This window comes from Typopeltis vanoorti, chromosome 5, assembly GCF_054136105.1.
Source record: "Typopeltis vanoorti isolate ZY-2024b chromosome 5, IOZ_Tvanoo_1.0, whole genome shotgun sequence".
NCBI lineage: Eukaryota > Metazoa > Arthropoda > Arachnida > Uropygi > Thelyphonidae > Typopeltis > Typopeltis vanoorti.
This window is the reverse complement of record NC_143553.1, coordinates 94,185,110-94,200,288: the sequence shown is the minus strand read 5'-3', so window position 1 is coordinate 94,200,288 and position 15,179 is coordinate 94,185,110. Positions and strand designations below refer to the sequence as shown.

Sequence of the window (15,179 nt, the reverse complement as noted above, 5' to 3'; positions counted from 1 at the left end):
TGAACTGAGAAGGTGAGCGATGATGGCTAATGAATCAAAATGCAGGTTGTGCAGAAGGAATGGTGTAGAGTTTGTGGACCTATGACCTCAGTTTCATGAATGTAAAGATTTGTACAATGCTGATGGACTGCATTTAAATGCATTCTGAGTTAGGTGTCTGGAGAGAGAGAGAGCATTGTTCACTGAGAGGATGTGAAAGTGCAAAGTCCGAAAAACTCAAGAAATCAGGAAGAATGCAGACAAGTGTGTGTGTGTGTGTGTGAAAGTACGCATGAAGCGAATGAGTGTGTGAATGAACAAAAAATGCAGAATCTAGTCACTCAGACAACAAAATCAAATGGGGGCAGTCAATTCAGGATTTAAAGGTGGTTGGGGATCTAAGGGAATGCTATAGTTTCTACATACTAATGCTAGAAGTATCAAGAATAAGGAAGAGTTTTTGGCATTGATTAGTGCAATCTTGCCTAAAGTTAGCATCAGTAAGACTTCGCTAACAGAAGATGATTTAGTTATAGGGAGAGAATGCAATAGATTTAGTATTTTCGGAGAAGATAGAGTAGACAGGACAGAGGATGCGGTATTGCTGATGACAACAGATGAACTACAGCTCACAAGAGCAGGAGTCAATTGGGTAGATAGCACTTCTTTTGAATCAATCTGGTGTGAGATTGAGACCAATAGGGGAAAAAAAAAAAAACTGGTCGCTACTAATAGGACAGGGATGATGTGGAAGACATGCATCATCAGATTGCACAACATGCAAGTCAAGTTGCACGTTGTGCAATCTGACTTGCACGTTGGATATGGACTTCAACTTCAGAGACATAGATTGGAAGGAGAAAAGGTCATAGAGCAAGGGAAAAAAAATGGAATTTATACACTTACTGAGAGATAATTACTTTTAGCAGAAAGTGATGGGAGGACTCAGGGTACGAGAGCACTGAATCTGGTTATAGGATTAGCAGACCGGTTTAAGGTGACTACTACATTGCCTCCAATTGGGGAAAGTGATCATGTGGTCTTGACTTGGGAGGCAGCACAACATGTGGTAATTCCAGTTATGAAGAGTATATGTGGAACCACAAGACAGGTGATTATGAGATACATAGGGGACAGCTTGAAGAAGTACCAAGGCATAAAAATCTGGAAGAGAAGGGTGTTCACAGTGAATTGGGGATAGTCAAGCAATATCTAGAGCAGGGCTATCCAAAGCACTGCCTGTGGGCTGCATCTGGCCTGTGGAGCAATTTTGTGCGGCCCACCTGTGGGTTTTGATTTTCACAAGCGAAAAAATAAAATAATCTGAATCAAATGCATATTAGATATTTTAATTCCATCGATAATCGATAATTTATTTGGTGATTTTACATCACTATATACCCACATGTTTTTCAAATATTAGATGTGTCAAAGAAGCGTTCTTATACTATTTTGTTCCAATGCATATGCTCTGGATGCTCACGAGGAATGCGAGTGTGCGATTAGCATTGTTCAGGTATCAAGGTTGTGTCGCTGCTGCTCACCAAATTACTAGATATGCATTGTGATGCTGCCCTCAGATAAATATTTTTATTTTTGTAATTTGGTGAGGAGCAGCACTCAGATTACATAAGATTGGACAGCCCTGATCTAGATCCACTTGGTTAGACTATAACAAATTTATAAAGAAAATAAATTCCTCTTTATAAAGCCTTGATGCAACCACATCTGGATTATTGTGCTCAGGTCTGGTCACCTGGATTTCTTGGAGATGAGGAAGTGGTGGAGAAGATCCAGAGACGAGTGACCAAGATAAGATGGTAAGTGATTTGCTCCCTACAAGGATAGACTGAGAGTTTGTGGGTTGCAAAAGTTGGTTGATAAGCAAAAAAGGGAGGGGAATATGAGAGAAACATTAAAGTTACTTAAGGATTTTACAGGATTAATAAAACAGGAAATATTTCAGTGTTTGCAAGAAGGTGCAGGACAAGAGGTCATTGCTGGAAGTTGGATAAGAGTATTGTTTACAAGGGTGTGAAGACTAGATCACTTGGAATAGTGAATGAATAAATGGAATGGGTTACCTGAGTCAGTTGTGAGTGCTTTGTCTGTTAATGATTTCAAGGAGAGGTATGATAGAACCTTAGGACTCCATGGAGGTACTTGCATAATAATAATCAACACACACACACACACACACACACACACACACACACACACACACACACACACACACACACACACACACACACACACAAAATCAATAATGATATCTTTGATCAGTACAAACATTCTGTATACAAAATACCAAGTACATTCAACTTTGATAAATGATTTTTTTTTAAATATATGGACAATTAAAACTTTAGATTACATTTATTGTTCAATACAAAGCCTCCATAGCTCAGTCGGTATAGATGAAGCCCTTTGGTCTGAAAGACCTGGGTTCGATTCCTGTCAGTGACGTGAAGAACCTTTATCTGGTCTCTTTCGACTAAAGGTGAGTTAGCCGGTCTCATACGGAGGTAGGGTTTTTTTTTTCCAACCAGAAACTCGGGTTTTTCGTCCCCCACATCAGACAAACCAGTCCTGTGAACACACACGGATTACAGTCATGAATACGATCCAGCCATATGCCGGTCCTGAATCCGGATATGGCTGGGTCGTATTCACCTATGGTCAGAAACGACTGAAAGGAAAAATCAGATCAGAGCAGATTGTTCAGTACAAAATAATGAGAACGTTGATTTCTGATTAATATTCATGACTGTTTTTGTCACTTCTGCATTGAACTTTTTTTTTTGTTTGTTTTGGTGGTGTTTCTGCTGTCTTCTTCAAAGCTTGTGCTGAGTTTATCTGAGGAAGATATCAAAGATATCAGATGGTGGTGGTGGTTTCATGGTTTTGTTTCAGTACCCATGAAAATCCAGATGTTGATTTAGCTATTTATATGTATGTGTATAGATACGCATATGCAAAGATATATATATGTATATATATATATATATTTTTTTAAAATAGATTTAATGACTTAAAACCGAGATTACTTATAAAGATTTAATAAGATTAATACAACTAGTTTCGGCTTTTAATAGCCTTCATCAGGTATTCTTAAAGGAAGAGAATAGTAATAAACATTGAAGATCTAAAAACTTGAAAATACAGGTAAAAAATCGCCACATATAATTGATACATAAAAAACGTTGTATTTTTTCAAATTGTTCTAACAGGCGTGCCATTGTTTATTGCAAGTATGTGTGCAGACTCACGTGAACGCCAATATTGAATAACTGCAGCATGGCTATCTGGGACGTTATAACTCAAATTGTTGTTTAAGTGGACAGGATTCAGAGGGATTTCCCTTGATTCTATAATTTTTCTCTCAAACTCATCATCAGAGCGAAAAATATTTTCTGATCTATCCCAACAAACGGAGTGGCTTTGTTGATCATCATTAGGATTATTTGAAAAAAGAACATGACCGGATAACGCAGTTGCATGTGATCTTTTGTAAGAGATGTCTCTTTTATGCTCTTCTATACGTTGCTCAACAGATTTGTTAGTTTGTATATATATATATATATATATATATATATATATACAAACTAACATATCTATATATATATATATATACACACACACACACACATATATATACATACACAAGAGCATTTTTTTTCTGGGTAGAGTGTAGAAGCCAGTACACTGGCCCACAGACATCCACTGCATGTGTGTGATTTAATATTTTTGAAGGAGGAGGGTGGACAAGCATGTTTCTGTCCTTGGTGTTTGAGGGAACATTTTTTTTTTTTTAGTAATTTCCCTTCTTGCTATAATATCTATACAGGGTTACAAAATAAAGACTTATTGTTACATAGACCATATATTTATAACGTATACGTATGTTCTTACCTTGAGAAAGCTAGTCAGTTACTAGCGAAACCGGTAGGCAATTTGTAAGAACATAAGTACGTTATAAATATATGGTCTATGTAACAATAAGTCTTTATTTTGTAACACTTTATGACCAAAAACATGTACAATTTAAATACAATCTATACAGGGTATCCCTGAATTCATGGCCCAAACATGAGAGGATGGTAGTGCACACCGAAACCACCAATATTCGTCATAGAATATGCGGCCGCAAACGCAGTGAGGAGTCAGAAATGAAGGACAGACACAGGTTTCCAGAGTGACATTTATTGGAGATCATTACAACAAATGCTCAAACGTCTGCCCATCAATTTTGATACACACAGCACAATGGCGGAGTAGTGATTGGCGTACCTGCTCGTAAACACCGGGATTGTCGCGCACATCGCCGGCTGTGACAGACAGTCGGGCTACCAGATCCTCCGCGGATTGCACAGCCGTCTCGTACACAACAGTCTTCAAATGTCCCACAGAAAGAAATCGAGACAAGAAAGATCGAGCGATCTAGGGAAGCCACAGGATGGGACCACCGCGCCCAATCCATCGATTCCCAAATGTGGCATTAAGATGCTGATGCACATCCATGCTGAAATGGGTGGGTGCCCCATCGTGCTGGAACCACATATAGGACCGGATGGCGATTTGAACATCCTGAAGCAATTCCGGCAAAACCTGTTGCAGAAAAATATGGTACATTCGCTCATCGAGGCAGTTCGGCAGTAGGTAGGGTCCAATTAAGTAGTCATGCATGATCTCCGCCTAGACATTGACGGCGAACCGTTGCTGGTTCAACTGTGGACATGTACCATGGGAGGTGGGGGGTGGGGGGTTTGGGCTACCCACAAATGCACATTATGGACATTGACTAGGCCTTCACGTGAGAAAGTTGATTCATCCGTAAAGAGCACATGAGCGGGGAAATCGGACTGTACCTAGTGGCTGCAGGAACCACTAGGCAAAATCCATGCGCAGGGATAATCAACAGCTGTCAATGTGTCTGCACTCGCTGCAAGTGATAGGGGTGTAGCCCTTCTTCATGCAGTACTTGCCAGACACTGTTCCAATGCACACTCAGGCTCCGGGCGGTGGATCGTGTGCTTGTACCTGGGTTATCTGTCACCATACACAAGATGACCTCACTCATAACTGGCGTTCTGACCGTCTGTGCTCATCCAGCATCATGTCGACTGACGTGGAAGGTGCCTGCCTCACACAGTGCAGTCACGCAAACATGGTACAGTCTTTGCACCTCTCTACCATTGCCCTCAGCTACGCTGTACATCACGTGCATATCGGCTTTCTCTGCGTTTGTAAACTGCTCCATCTCGTGTCCGGTCGACACTGAAAATGTTTGGGTTTGGCCGAACCAGCACTTTTAAGCCATGCCACCTCGTCTGCGCCCCCCTACCGGCACTGGGCTGCATTTGCAGCAGCATATTCTATGACAAATATTGGTGGTTTCGATGTGTACTACCATCCCCCTTCACATGTGGGCCTTGAATTCAGGGACACCCTGTATAGTGCTCATTTCAGCTCTGCAGGTCCCTAGGCCTCTCTTAACAAATAGCAGTTTGTTGATCATGTCAGGTATATAGAAGCTCTGGATAGCTTTTCTGTAATAATTATTATACTTATATGATATGTGACTTGTTGACATATCAACAAGTTACATATCTACATGGTTTTGTTATTTGATATGTTGTTCTGGTTATTCTACAGTTTGAACTAAAGTAGTGTTGTAGCATGTCTGTATAGTGTCATAAGTATTTTATCTTGAATATTTTGTGTTCTGTCATAGCAGCTGAAATGAGTGCAAGATCTCTTTGTTTCCAGAATATCAATTTTACCATTTTATACTGTAACGATTGCAATTTATTAGGATTGTAATCTGCACAGAATATGTATGATGTAATTGCATATGTTAAAATGTTTTCACATAATGCCTAATAGATTAGTATTTGTACACATGTAAGAGCAAGGCCCTTTAATCGGTATAGTTTGCTTGCTATTATAGAGAGTTTAAAAAATTTATATGGCTATTCAACTTAGATCAGCATCAAAGTGAAGTCTGGCATAATGTGTTCTTCTCACCTGTGTGATGGTTGTGGTATTAGATTAGTTCTTTGCATATAGGGGGATGGATATTGGATACTGAAATGATTAGTTTCTATGGTTGGGTCTGGCAGTTATCATCATGAGCTTCATTTTTTTCAGAGTTTATGTATACGGCATTTTCAGTTATCCATCTGGTGATCAGATTAATGTTGCATATTTGTATAAGCTGGTTTGCATCATTGTGAATGGATACTATATTGTACGCTGATACTACAGAATCAGAGAAAGAAACAGCTCCTTGTGGTACTCCAGAAGTTATCGGTAGCTCTTTGCTGTGGGCTGAGCCTATATGTCATCTGCTTTGTTTTCCATGTATGCTTCATTATTATCAACAGACCACCATGGAGTTAAGATACTTATCTTGGAAAGCCCCACTCTCACATGCATAGTTCATCATACCTCAACTTAAACGCATTCACTGTCCCTGCACTCACCCAGAACTCTTCACACAAAAAAAACCTATTCCTCACTCCCATGCTCACATCCTCCTTATACAGCTTCAGAGGATGGCTTCTTGTTCTTCTCATGTCTCCACTTATTCAATGAAAAATCTGATCCAGTTAATCAGGTAATAACCCGTTATCAACTTATATATCATGATCATGTCCCCCTTGTTCTTCTATCCAGTAGAATTTGCAATTTGTATTCCCTCAATTTGCTTTCATACTTTACATTCCAGAGACAAGAAACCACCTTAGTCAATCATCTCTGAACCCTCTCCAAAATCTCATCACCCTTTTGAAAACCAGGCAACCAAATCTGTTCACAGTAATCCATATGCAGTTGATTAAAGCCTTGTACAATGGAATCAAAACATCTTACTTTTACACACCAGTGTTCTTCACATCATTCCCATAATCCAATGTATTGTCCTCATAATTTTAGCAAAATGACCAGAAAATTTCAAGTTCCTATCCACCATCACCCCCAAATCTTTCATCTCCTCTAAAATATCCCCACCAATCCTATACTTTGCATCCCAAATTTTAAAACCTTACACTTTGGTACATTAAACTGACATCCCCCTCATCCAGACAGCCTATTTAGTCCTTTCTTTTAAGCCTATTAAGGTCGTCTTGCAAAGCTACAACATCTGCTTTACTTCTCTTAACTCTTTCCAACTTTGCATCATCTGAATTTTAGTGGAACCTGTGGCATAGTAATTAAATAATAAAGCAACACGTAAAAACCACAGTGATATCTTTAATTAGTAAAAGGATATAATCTTACAACAAGAACTTTCCATCATTAAAAAGTTAATGGATCAAATGATTACAACTCCAATCAAATCCAACAGATACTTGACTCTTATGTTCCAACACCTACAGTTTCTTCAACAGTCCACAGAGTTCCTATTCCGTACATTCCAGGAATCTCAGAACCTATAGGTAGAATTCTGAAAAAGTATCAATTGATTCCAACATATATTCCTATCGACAAAATTTCTTCTTTATTACCTTCTAACAAAGGATAAACTGTCTTCTCTATCTTTGGCTGGCATTTAACAAATACCTTGCGAATGTGATGTCTCTTATTTTGGACAAACTGGCTGTTCTTTGGAAAAAAGAATAAAAGAACATCAATATTATATTGATTATAACAAACCTCTGAAGTCTTGGCGCAGCACAGTATTGTTTCTACTCATAGTGTCCAGTGGGATAAAGCAGTTCTCCTCCATAGATGCAGATTCAAATATGAACGCTTATTCAAAGAAAGTTGTGAAACTATCTTACACCATCTGCACGGTTAGCCTAGTGGCTTTGCGCTTCGCAACCATATGCCTGGGGAAGGAGTGTCCTAGGTTCAATTCCCATCAACGACATGAGGAGCTCAAGGATCTTCCTCAGCCATAACCAAGTTAGCCAGTCTTGGGCATGGACAGCAGGGTTCTTTCTGCCAGTTTATCTGGTGTTTTTCATCCCGCAAGCAGGCAAACCGGTCCAAGGACAAGCACACACACACACACACACAAAGATTACAGTCAGGAATACTGACCCAGCCATAGGTCTGATTCGTCAGCCTATGCCAGTTCCGGAGCCTGGATAAAATTTGGGGGGACTAGATAGTACCGTGAACTCCTGTAAAAAGGGGGGAGCACTGTATCATCACACAGAATTTATTTATTTTATTTTACACCGACCGAATTTAAATAGAAATGACTGTATCTCTCTCTCAGAGATCTGGGAGACTTTTATCTTATGTAGAAAACCATTTATCTTAATAGATTAAATTTGTTATTTCTATTATTTCCTAGCACACGGTAACAATTGTATTTCAATAGGTGATCCACCAAACGTTTTGCTTGTATTCCATTCCTATTACTGTTACAGACACTGAAGATGTACTATTAATTTTAGTACGAAATATCTGTCCTTTTACTAATTAAAGATATCACTGTGGTTTTTACGTGTTGCTTTATTATTTAATTTGCATCATCTGCAAATAACTGTATATCACCATTTAAGCTTTTTCTAATGTTGTTTATATACAAATTGAACAATAATGGTCCCCAAAACAGACTCCCGGGGCATGCTATTAGTGACTTTCCTCTCTGGGATATCACTGCCCCATACACAATCGGCTGATACCCATCAGACAGTCAATCTCCAATGCAACGTATTAATCTACTATCAAATCCCAACTGTTCCAATTTAACTACTAGTGTCATGTAGTAATCTATCGCAAGCCTTTGCAAAATCTAAATATACTACTGTATATGCATCCCCTTGTCCAATATATTCGTCACTTTGTTATAATAAGTGAGCAGATTGCTAAAATGATCTGTCTTTAGCAAACCCATGCTGTCTATTAAAGAGAATTCTATTGCTGTCCACTCATTTCTAAATCCTCGTCCTCTCTAGCTTCTCCAGCACCTTGACCACAACTCCAGACAAGCAGGCTGGCCTATAATTCAAAGTCTTAGTATCCCCCCCCCATGAAGCTGAACAATTTTGCCATCTTTTCAACTCCTTTGGAATTTGGGTGAATCTAAGGCCATGTAAAAAATATTTACATGAAAGTTAAAGCTGTTGCTAACTCCTTGGAACATTCCCTCAAGACATGTGGTGATATATCATTGAGTCCCATGGCCTTCTTGATATCAAGTTTACTCAATTCTTCATGTACCTCCTGCTCATTCACATCATTGGTTCCTCCCTATTTCCACTAATCTCAAATTCTGCATTAAATTACAAAGATGGAATCCTTTAATGAATTGCTCATTAAACACCTCTACTACATCCTCCTCAGTGATTATCATATTCTCTCATTATCACTGACCAACATCTTAAAAAAAGCAAAAAAAAACTCCCTAGGATTTTGTTTAGCATCATCTGCTAACTGCTGTTCATACCCCACTTACCTTCCTTGCTTGCTCTTTGTACTCTTCATGTAACTGATTATCTCCACTTATCTTCTGCCACCTTCACTATGCACTTTTCTTTCAGATTGCATGCTTCACCTCTTCAGTCATCTACTTTACACCTAACTTATTTAATCTCCTGACCTTTGGAATACACTCAGTCATTGCCTCTGCCAGATACTTCCTGAGTGGAGATCATGCAGCACTGATTTCCTTCCCATCAAATTCCTCAGTCCATGGTATTGCTGCAAGCTCACTCCTGAGTTTGTCATAATCGCCTGCTTTATAGTTCCACATATAATCCTTTTTAACAAAAGTCCTGATATGGCTGGCCAACCACTCAAGTGATCACTTCAATTTCATGGTCAGTTGAAGTTGAAGTGGCCTCCTCCAGTTTCACCAACTGCAGGAAGATGCGACACTTCATTCAACAATATCTGCTAATGAGATAATCAAATCCAAGACCTTCAATTCACATGTTGCCTCTGTTACACACTGCTTAAAGTAGTTATCCCTTAAAACTCAAGAAATTCATTCTCTTTGGTTCCTGATGCTGTCTCTTCATTCTATTCGATATAGCATACTTGAAAACGTCCATAACGATTACCCTTTTCATATTAGCCAGACCAATTTGCCTAAACATTTCCTTCTCACTGTCTTCAACATTACCAGGTCACCCTACTAAACATTTCATCCTATCTAACTCCACTTCACACCATACTGCTTTAAAACCATTATCAATATTTGCTCCTTGCATCTCCACCCTAGATGGGCACAACTCCTCTGCCATCATCAATAACACTCATCCCGTCTTTTTGCCTTGTCTGTCTTCACAAAAGACTACATATCCTTCCATCTCTATTTCATGTCAGAATGTCATCTTCATTCAACCATGTCTCACACCCACAACCTTTGGACAAATGAACCCTATCAATGCTACAATTTCATTCCTCTTGTTTCAAATACTTCTAACATTGTATACATACACATGAGCTCATTTCTGTTTCTATAACAAGTCCCACCGACCCTCACTTCTCGGATATGACTTGTCTATGAATCCTCCCCCCAATCCATTCCTGTCTATCATCAATGATATTACACACCAAACTTAAATGTCACTCCCACATCCTTGACTATCTCAATCTTTTCTTGCACACTCACACATCTACTTCTGAAACCATCATCTACACTTTTCACACAGTCTCCCTTGACCTCCCCTGTTTCCATAATCAACTCTGTGTTCATTTTCTCTCATTCTCTTTACTTGTGCCACTCACCTCTCCATTCCCAAATTTGCCTACTTTACTCTCCTGCTCTTCACACAACACCTCCTGCTTCCTCAGGTCTTACATTCATTTCAGTCATTTTCTCTTGCAGCAACAGTTTCACCAACACACTAAATCCATTCAAATGTAGTCCATCTCTTTTATACAGTTCTATCAGCCCCTCAAACTCGTGAAAAATGAATTTCTTTCTCCTCAATACAACTCTGCTAGCATACCATTTATAATCTGCGCTCATCTTCTCAACTCATTATCATACCTGGGAAACACACCTAACCCACTGCTATCTTTCACTCTCCTTAACAGCCTCACGACATCCCCTCCTTGCATTCTTCTTCTTGTGACCAGTCAAATCATTCATGCCAACCAACAACCACTAACAACTCTTTTGCTTGCATACTCCTCTTATTCAATGCTTCAAACACACTGCTTAGTCTACCTCCCAGAAAATAAGACTTTGTGCACCTTTTCATTCACTACACCTCTTATCATCAAATCTCCCTACATTTCCACTGTCATCAAATCATTCAATATTTCTTTCAAATCTTTTGATCAATTTTTCCTCGCATGGTTATTCTTTTGCCTCATCTTTACCAACTTCGCTTTCATGGCTTCAATTAGTTTTTCTGTGCCATTTATACAAATCACATTTTCACTACCTTGCACGTCCGTTGACTCTCTTACCGTTCACCGCCACTTAAAACCTGGGAGTAGATGTCCTCCAATTCTGATAGTGTTAGTTTGTTAGTGTGTAAAATGCTTTTGTTAGGTCAATAAAAACAACTGATACTATTCTGTTTTTATCTAATGCAGTGTTTATTAGATCTGTGAATTCTTCTAGGAGCGTTGTTGTTCCTTTATTCTTTTGAAAACTATATTGTGTTTTTGGGATGATGTGGAATTTTTCTATGTATATGGAGAGTTTGTGATACTCAATGCACTCCATGATTTGATTGATCACTGCCAATGTAGCAATGGATCTGAAGTTACTTATAACATTTCTCATTCTATGTTTATGTATGGGAGCGATTAATGTGCGTCAGGTATGTATCTGATTTTGAAGAGTTTATTTAACAGTACACAGATTAGCTGAGTGTATTTTGGTCTGATTCAGTCTATATTTTATTCCTTTGTTGGGATTAATTTGATGATATGCAAGTCACAGTTCTTCCTTTGTTAATGTTGGGAACCTCATTGTTTAGATTGTCTGTGGGCCTAGTGGAGAAGATTTTCTTGTGTGAGGGGAGGAGGATTGTTTCCTGCAGTTTCTGAACAGAGTTCACAAAATGCTCTGAATAAAGTTGTCTGCCAATTGTTTGAGGGAATTGGGTTCACAAACAAATCTGAATTTTATCATTTCAGAGGTGGTGCCTTTTTGTGTTGTCTTGATTAGGTTCTAAGTTTCCTTCATGTTGTTCTGATTGCTGTTAATTTGTTTCTATAATAGTTTCTTTTTGCAGTTCTAATCTACATTGTAAGGTTATTCTCTTTTCTTTTATATTCAGCTTGATAATTATTATTTTTAAAGGTACCTCTGGCATAGTATAATTATTAAAAGAACACATAAGACCACAGTAATAACTATTTAATAAATAAGGTACAGATATTCCATACTAAAACTAATAGTACATCTTCAGTGTCACACAAACGGTTATAGGAATGGAATACAAGTGACAAACATTTGGTGGATCACCTATTAAAATACAATTGTTGCCGCATGCTAGGAAATGATAGAAATATTAATTAATTAATATTTAAGATAATTGGTTTTTTTATTGATTACATAAAATAAAAGTCTCCCAGATCTTCGAGAGAGAGAGAGACAATCATTTCGATTTAAATTCGGCCGGTGTAAAATAGCTTCAGAACTTTCTTTAAAAAGGCGTTCATATTTGAGCCTGTGGAGGAGAATAGCTTTATCCCACTGGATATTATGAGTAGTGTTAATACTGTGTTGTGCTAGACCAGACTTCTGAGGTTTGTTGTATTCAATATAATATTGATGTTCTTTAATTCTTTTTTCCACAGAATGGCCAGTTTGTCCAAAATAAGAAACATCGCATTCACATGGTATTTGGTAAATGCCAGCCAAAGATAGAGATGACAGTTTAACCTTTGTAGAAGGCAATAAAGAGGAAATTTTGTTAGGAACATACGTGAGAATCAATTGGTACTTTTTTCAAAATTCTGCCTATAGGTTCTGATATTCCTGGAATGTAAGAGATTGGAACTCTGCGGACTATTGAAGAAACCTTAGGTATTGGAACATAACATCTGTTGGATATGATTGGGGTTGTAATTATTCGATTCCATTAACTTTTTAATGATGGAAAGTTCTTGTTGTAAGATTACTGGAGAAGAGCAAACTTTATGTGCTCTATTAATCAGAGATTTAAGAATGCCAAATTTTTGAGATGTGTGGCGAGCAGACTTTTTATGAATGTATCTGCCAGTAAATGTGGGCTTTCAAAAGACGCTTATAGATAAGATACCAGAAGAAGTTCGAGTAAGGAGGATGTCCAAAAAAGGTAAAGTACCAGAATTTTCTTTTTCCATGGTGAATTGAATACATGGGTGAAAGCTATTTATCTGTTGTAGAAAAGTGGAAAGCTCATCTTCAGTATGTGACCAAATAGCAAAAACATCATCAACATAACGATACCAAAGAGATGGTTGAGGATGAATGGATGAAAACATAGCGTCTTGAATTGTTTCAAAAAGTAGTTTGCCAAAGGTGGAGACAGAGGGCAACCCATGGCAGTATATTCAACTTGTTTGTAGATCTTGTTTTTTCAGCTGAAATAACCAGGAAGGTGGCAAAATATTCTGGAGGGTATTGAAAAAGCTTGGAGGAAAGAGTACTGTAAAAGGAACTGGAGATGATAAAAGTGACTTGAAAACATTCACTTCTGCTGAGTGCTTTTACCATTACCATGTTGCCACTGATTCTTTCATTTAGCAATCTTTCAAACTAATTATCCCAGACATCTAGAATATCTTTATCATCAATTTTCAAGTCACTTTTATCTTTTCCAATTTCTTTTACTGTATTCTTTCCTCCATTTTTAAGCTTTTTCAATAGCCTCCAGAATATTTTGCCACTTTCCTGATATCTATTTTCCATGTTCTTACCAAAATCATTCCATGACTTATGTTTAGCTAGTTTTACACAGTGCTTTGTTTTCTTATATTTTTCTCTGTATTCTCTTAGATCATAAGTTGACTTACTTGCTAGGAACTTTCAATATGCTTTCTTCTTTTCCGTGACTACCTCTTTCAATTCCTGCATTTCTGATTTTTCTATCCTAGCAGACAACTTCACCACATACCTTTCTGGCTGAATCAATCAATGTTGTCTTGAGGGTTTGCCACTGAATATCCAAGGTTTGATTCTTGTTTTCAATCTCTTTCATATTTTCTTGAATAACGTTTGTGTATTTGAGTCTACAGTTCACCTCTGAAAGCTGCTCAACTTTGATTCACTTTAAAACTTTCTCATATACACTTCTTTTGAACATGAAATTCAGTTTTATCCTGCCCGAAACTAAATGGTGATCACTTCCAATTTCAAATTTTCTGTATACCCCTATGTCTTGAACCAGTCCGAAAACATCGCTATCAACAATATCAGTCAAGAGACTTTTCTAATTTCTTGCATCTTCTCTCCATGCAGATCTGGATTTCTGCAAGTTTTTTGTTGAAACATGGTGTTTGTAATGAATAGTCCATGTACTGAACAGAAATGCAGCAGGTATTTACCATTATTATTAGATTTGTCTTTTCTCCAAAATTTTCCAAGAACATTTCTATGCCTGGTAATCATTTCCTACTCTGTTGTTTAGATCTCCAACAAGAACCAACTTTTCCTTTTTCATTGTGTTTAGCTGCCTTCACTAATGCCTCAAAAATTACTTTACTTCTGTCTTAGTAGAATTTGGTGGGGCCATAACCATAAATAAGTTTCGTTGTTCACTTCCTGATTCTGTTATTTGCTGACATGATGCTACTTGATATTGGCTACTATTAAACATCATCCTCATTTTAGTATCAAATACTATAGCTCTACTTCTTTTCCCTGATTGTTATTGCCTGAATATAACATCTTGCATTTCTTGCTTAGAAAGTCACCTGTTTTGGTGTTCTCTGTTTCAGTGATACCTATTATATCAACTGGTACTCATCTGATTCTTGTGCTAGTTCTATTTCTTTTCCAGTGATGCTTCTTATGTTGATAATGTCAATCTCGAACATTTATTTCAATAGCTGCCTTTTGGCTGTTCACCCTGGTTCCCCTGATAAAAGCAGTGAGGCCTTGTTTAACTGGGTGATGCCCAGCCTGTATGAAATTCTGACATGTTGTACCATTATTTGGCATTATACTTTAAGTTAATAAGAATACAATTTGGTTGGCTAAATCTCAAATTGCCACCCATCCTTGTTCATTCAACATCCTGGTAGATACCTAAAAGGGGTGCCAGTCTGCACCCCTTTTAGGTATCTAGCAT

At 38.0% G+C, this 15,179-nt stretch overlaps 1 protein-coding gene across 1 annotated transcript in view; it reads right to left on the bottom strand.

The window, feature by feature from the left end:
• LOC150106660 (calpain-15-like) overlaps positions 1 to 15,179 on the bottom strand; it is a 406,958-nt gene that overhangs the window by 156,552 nt on the left and 235,227 nt on the right. The gene's annotated exons all lie outside the window — the stretch shown is intronic.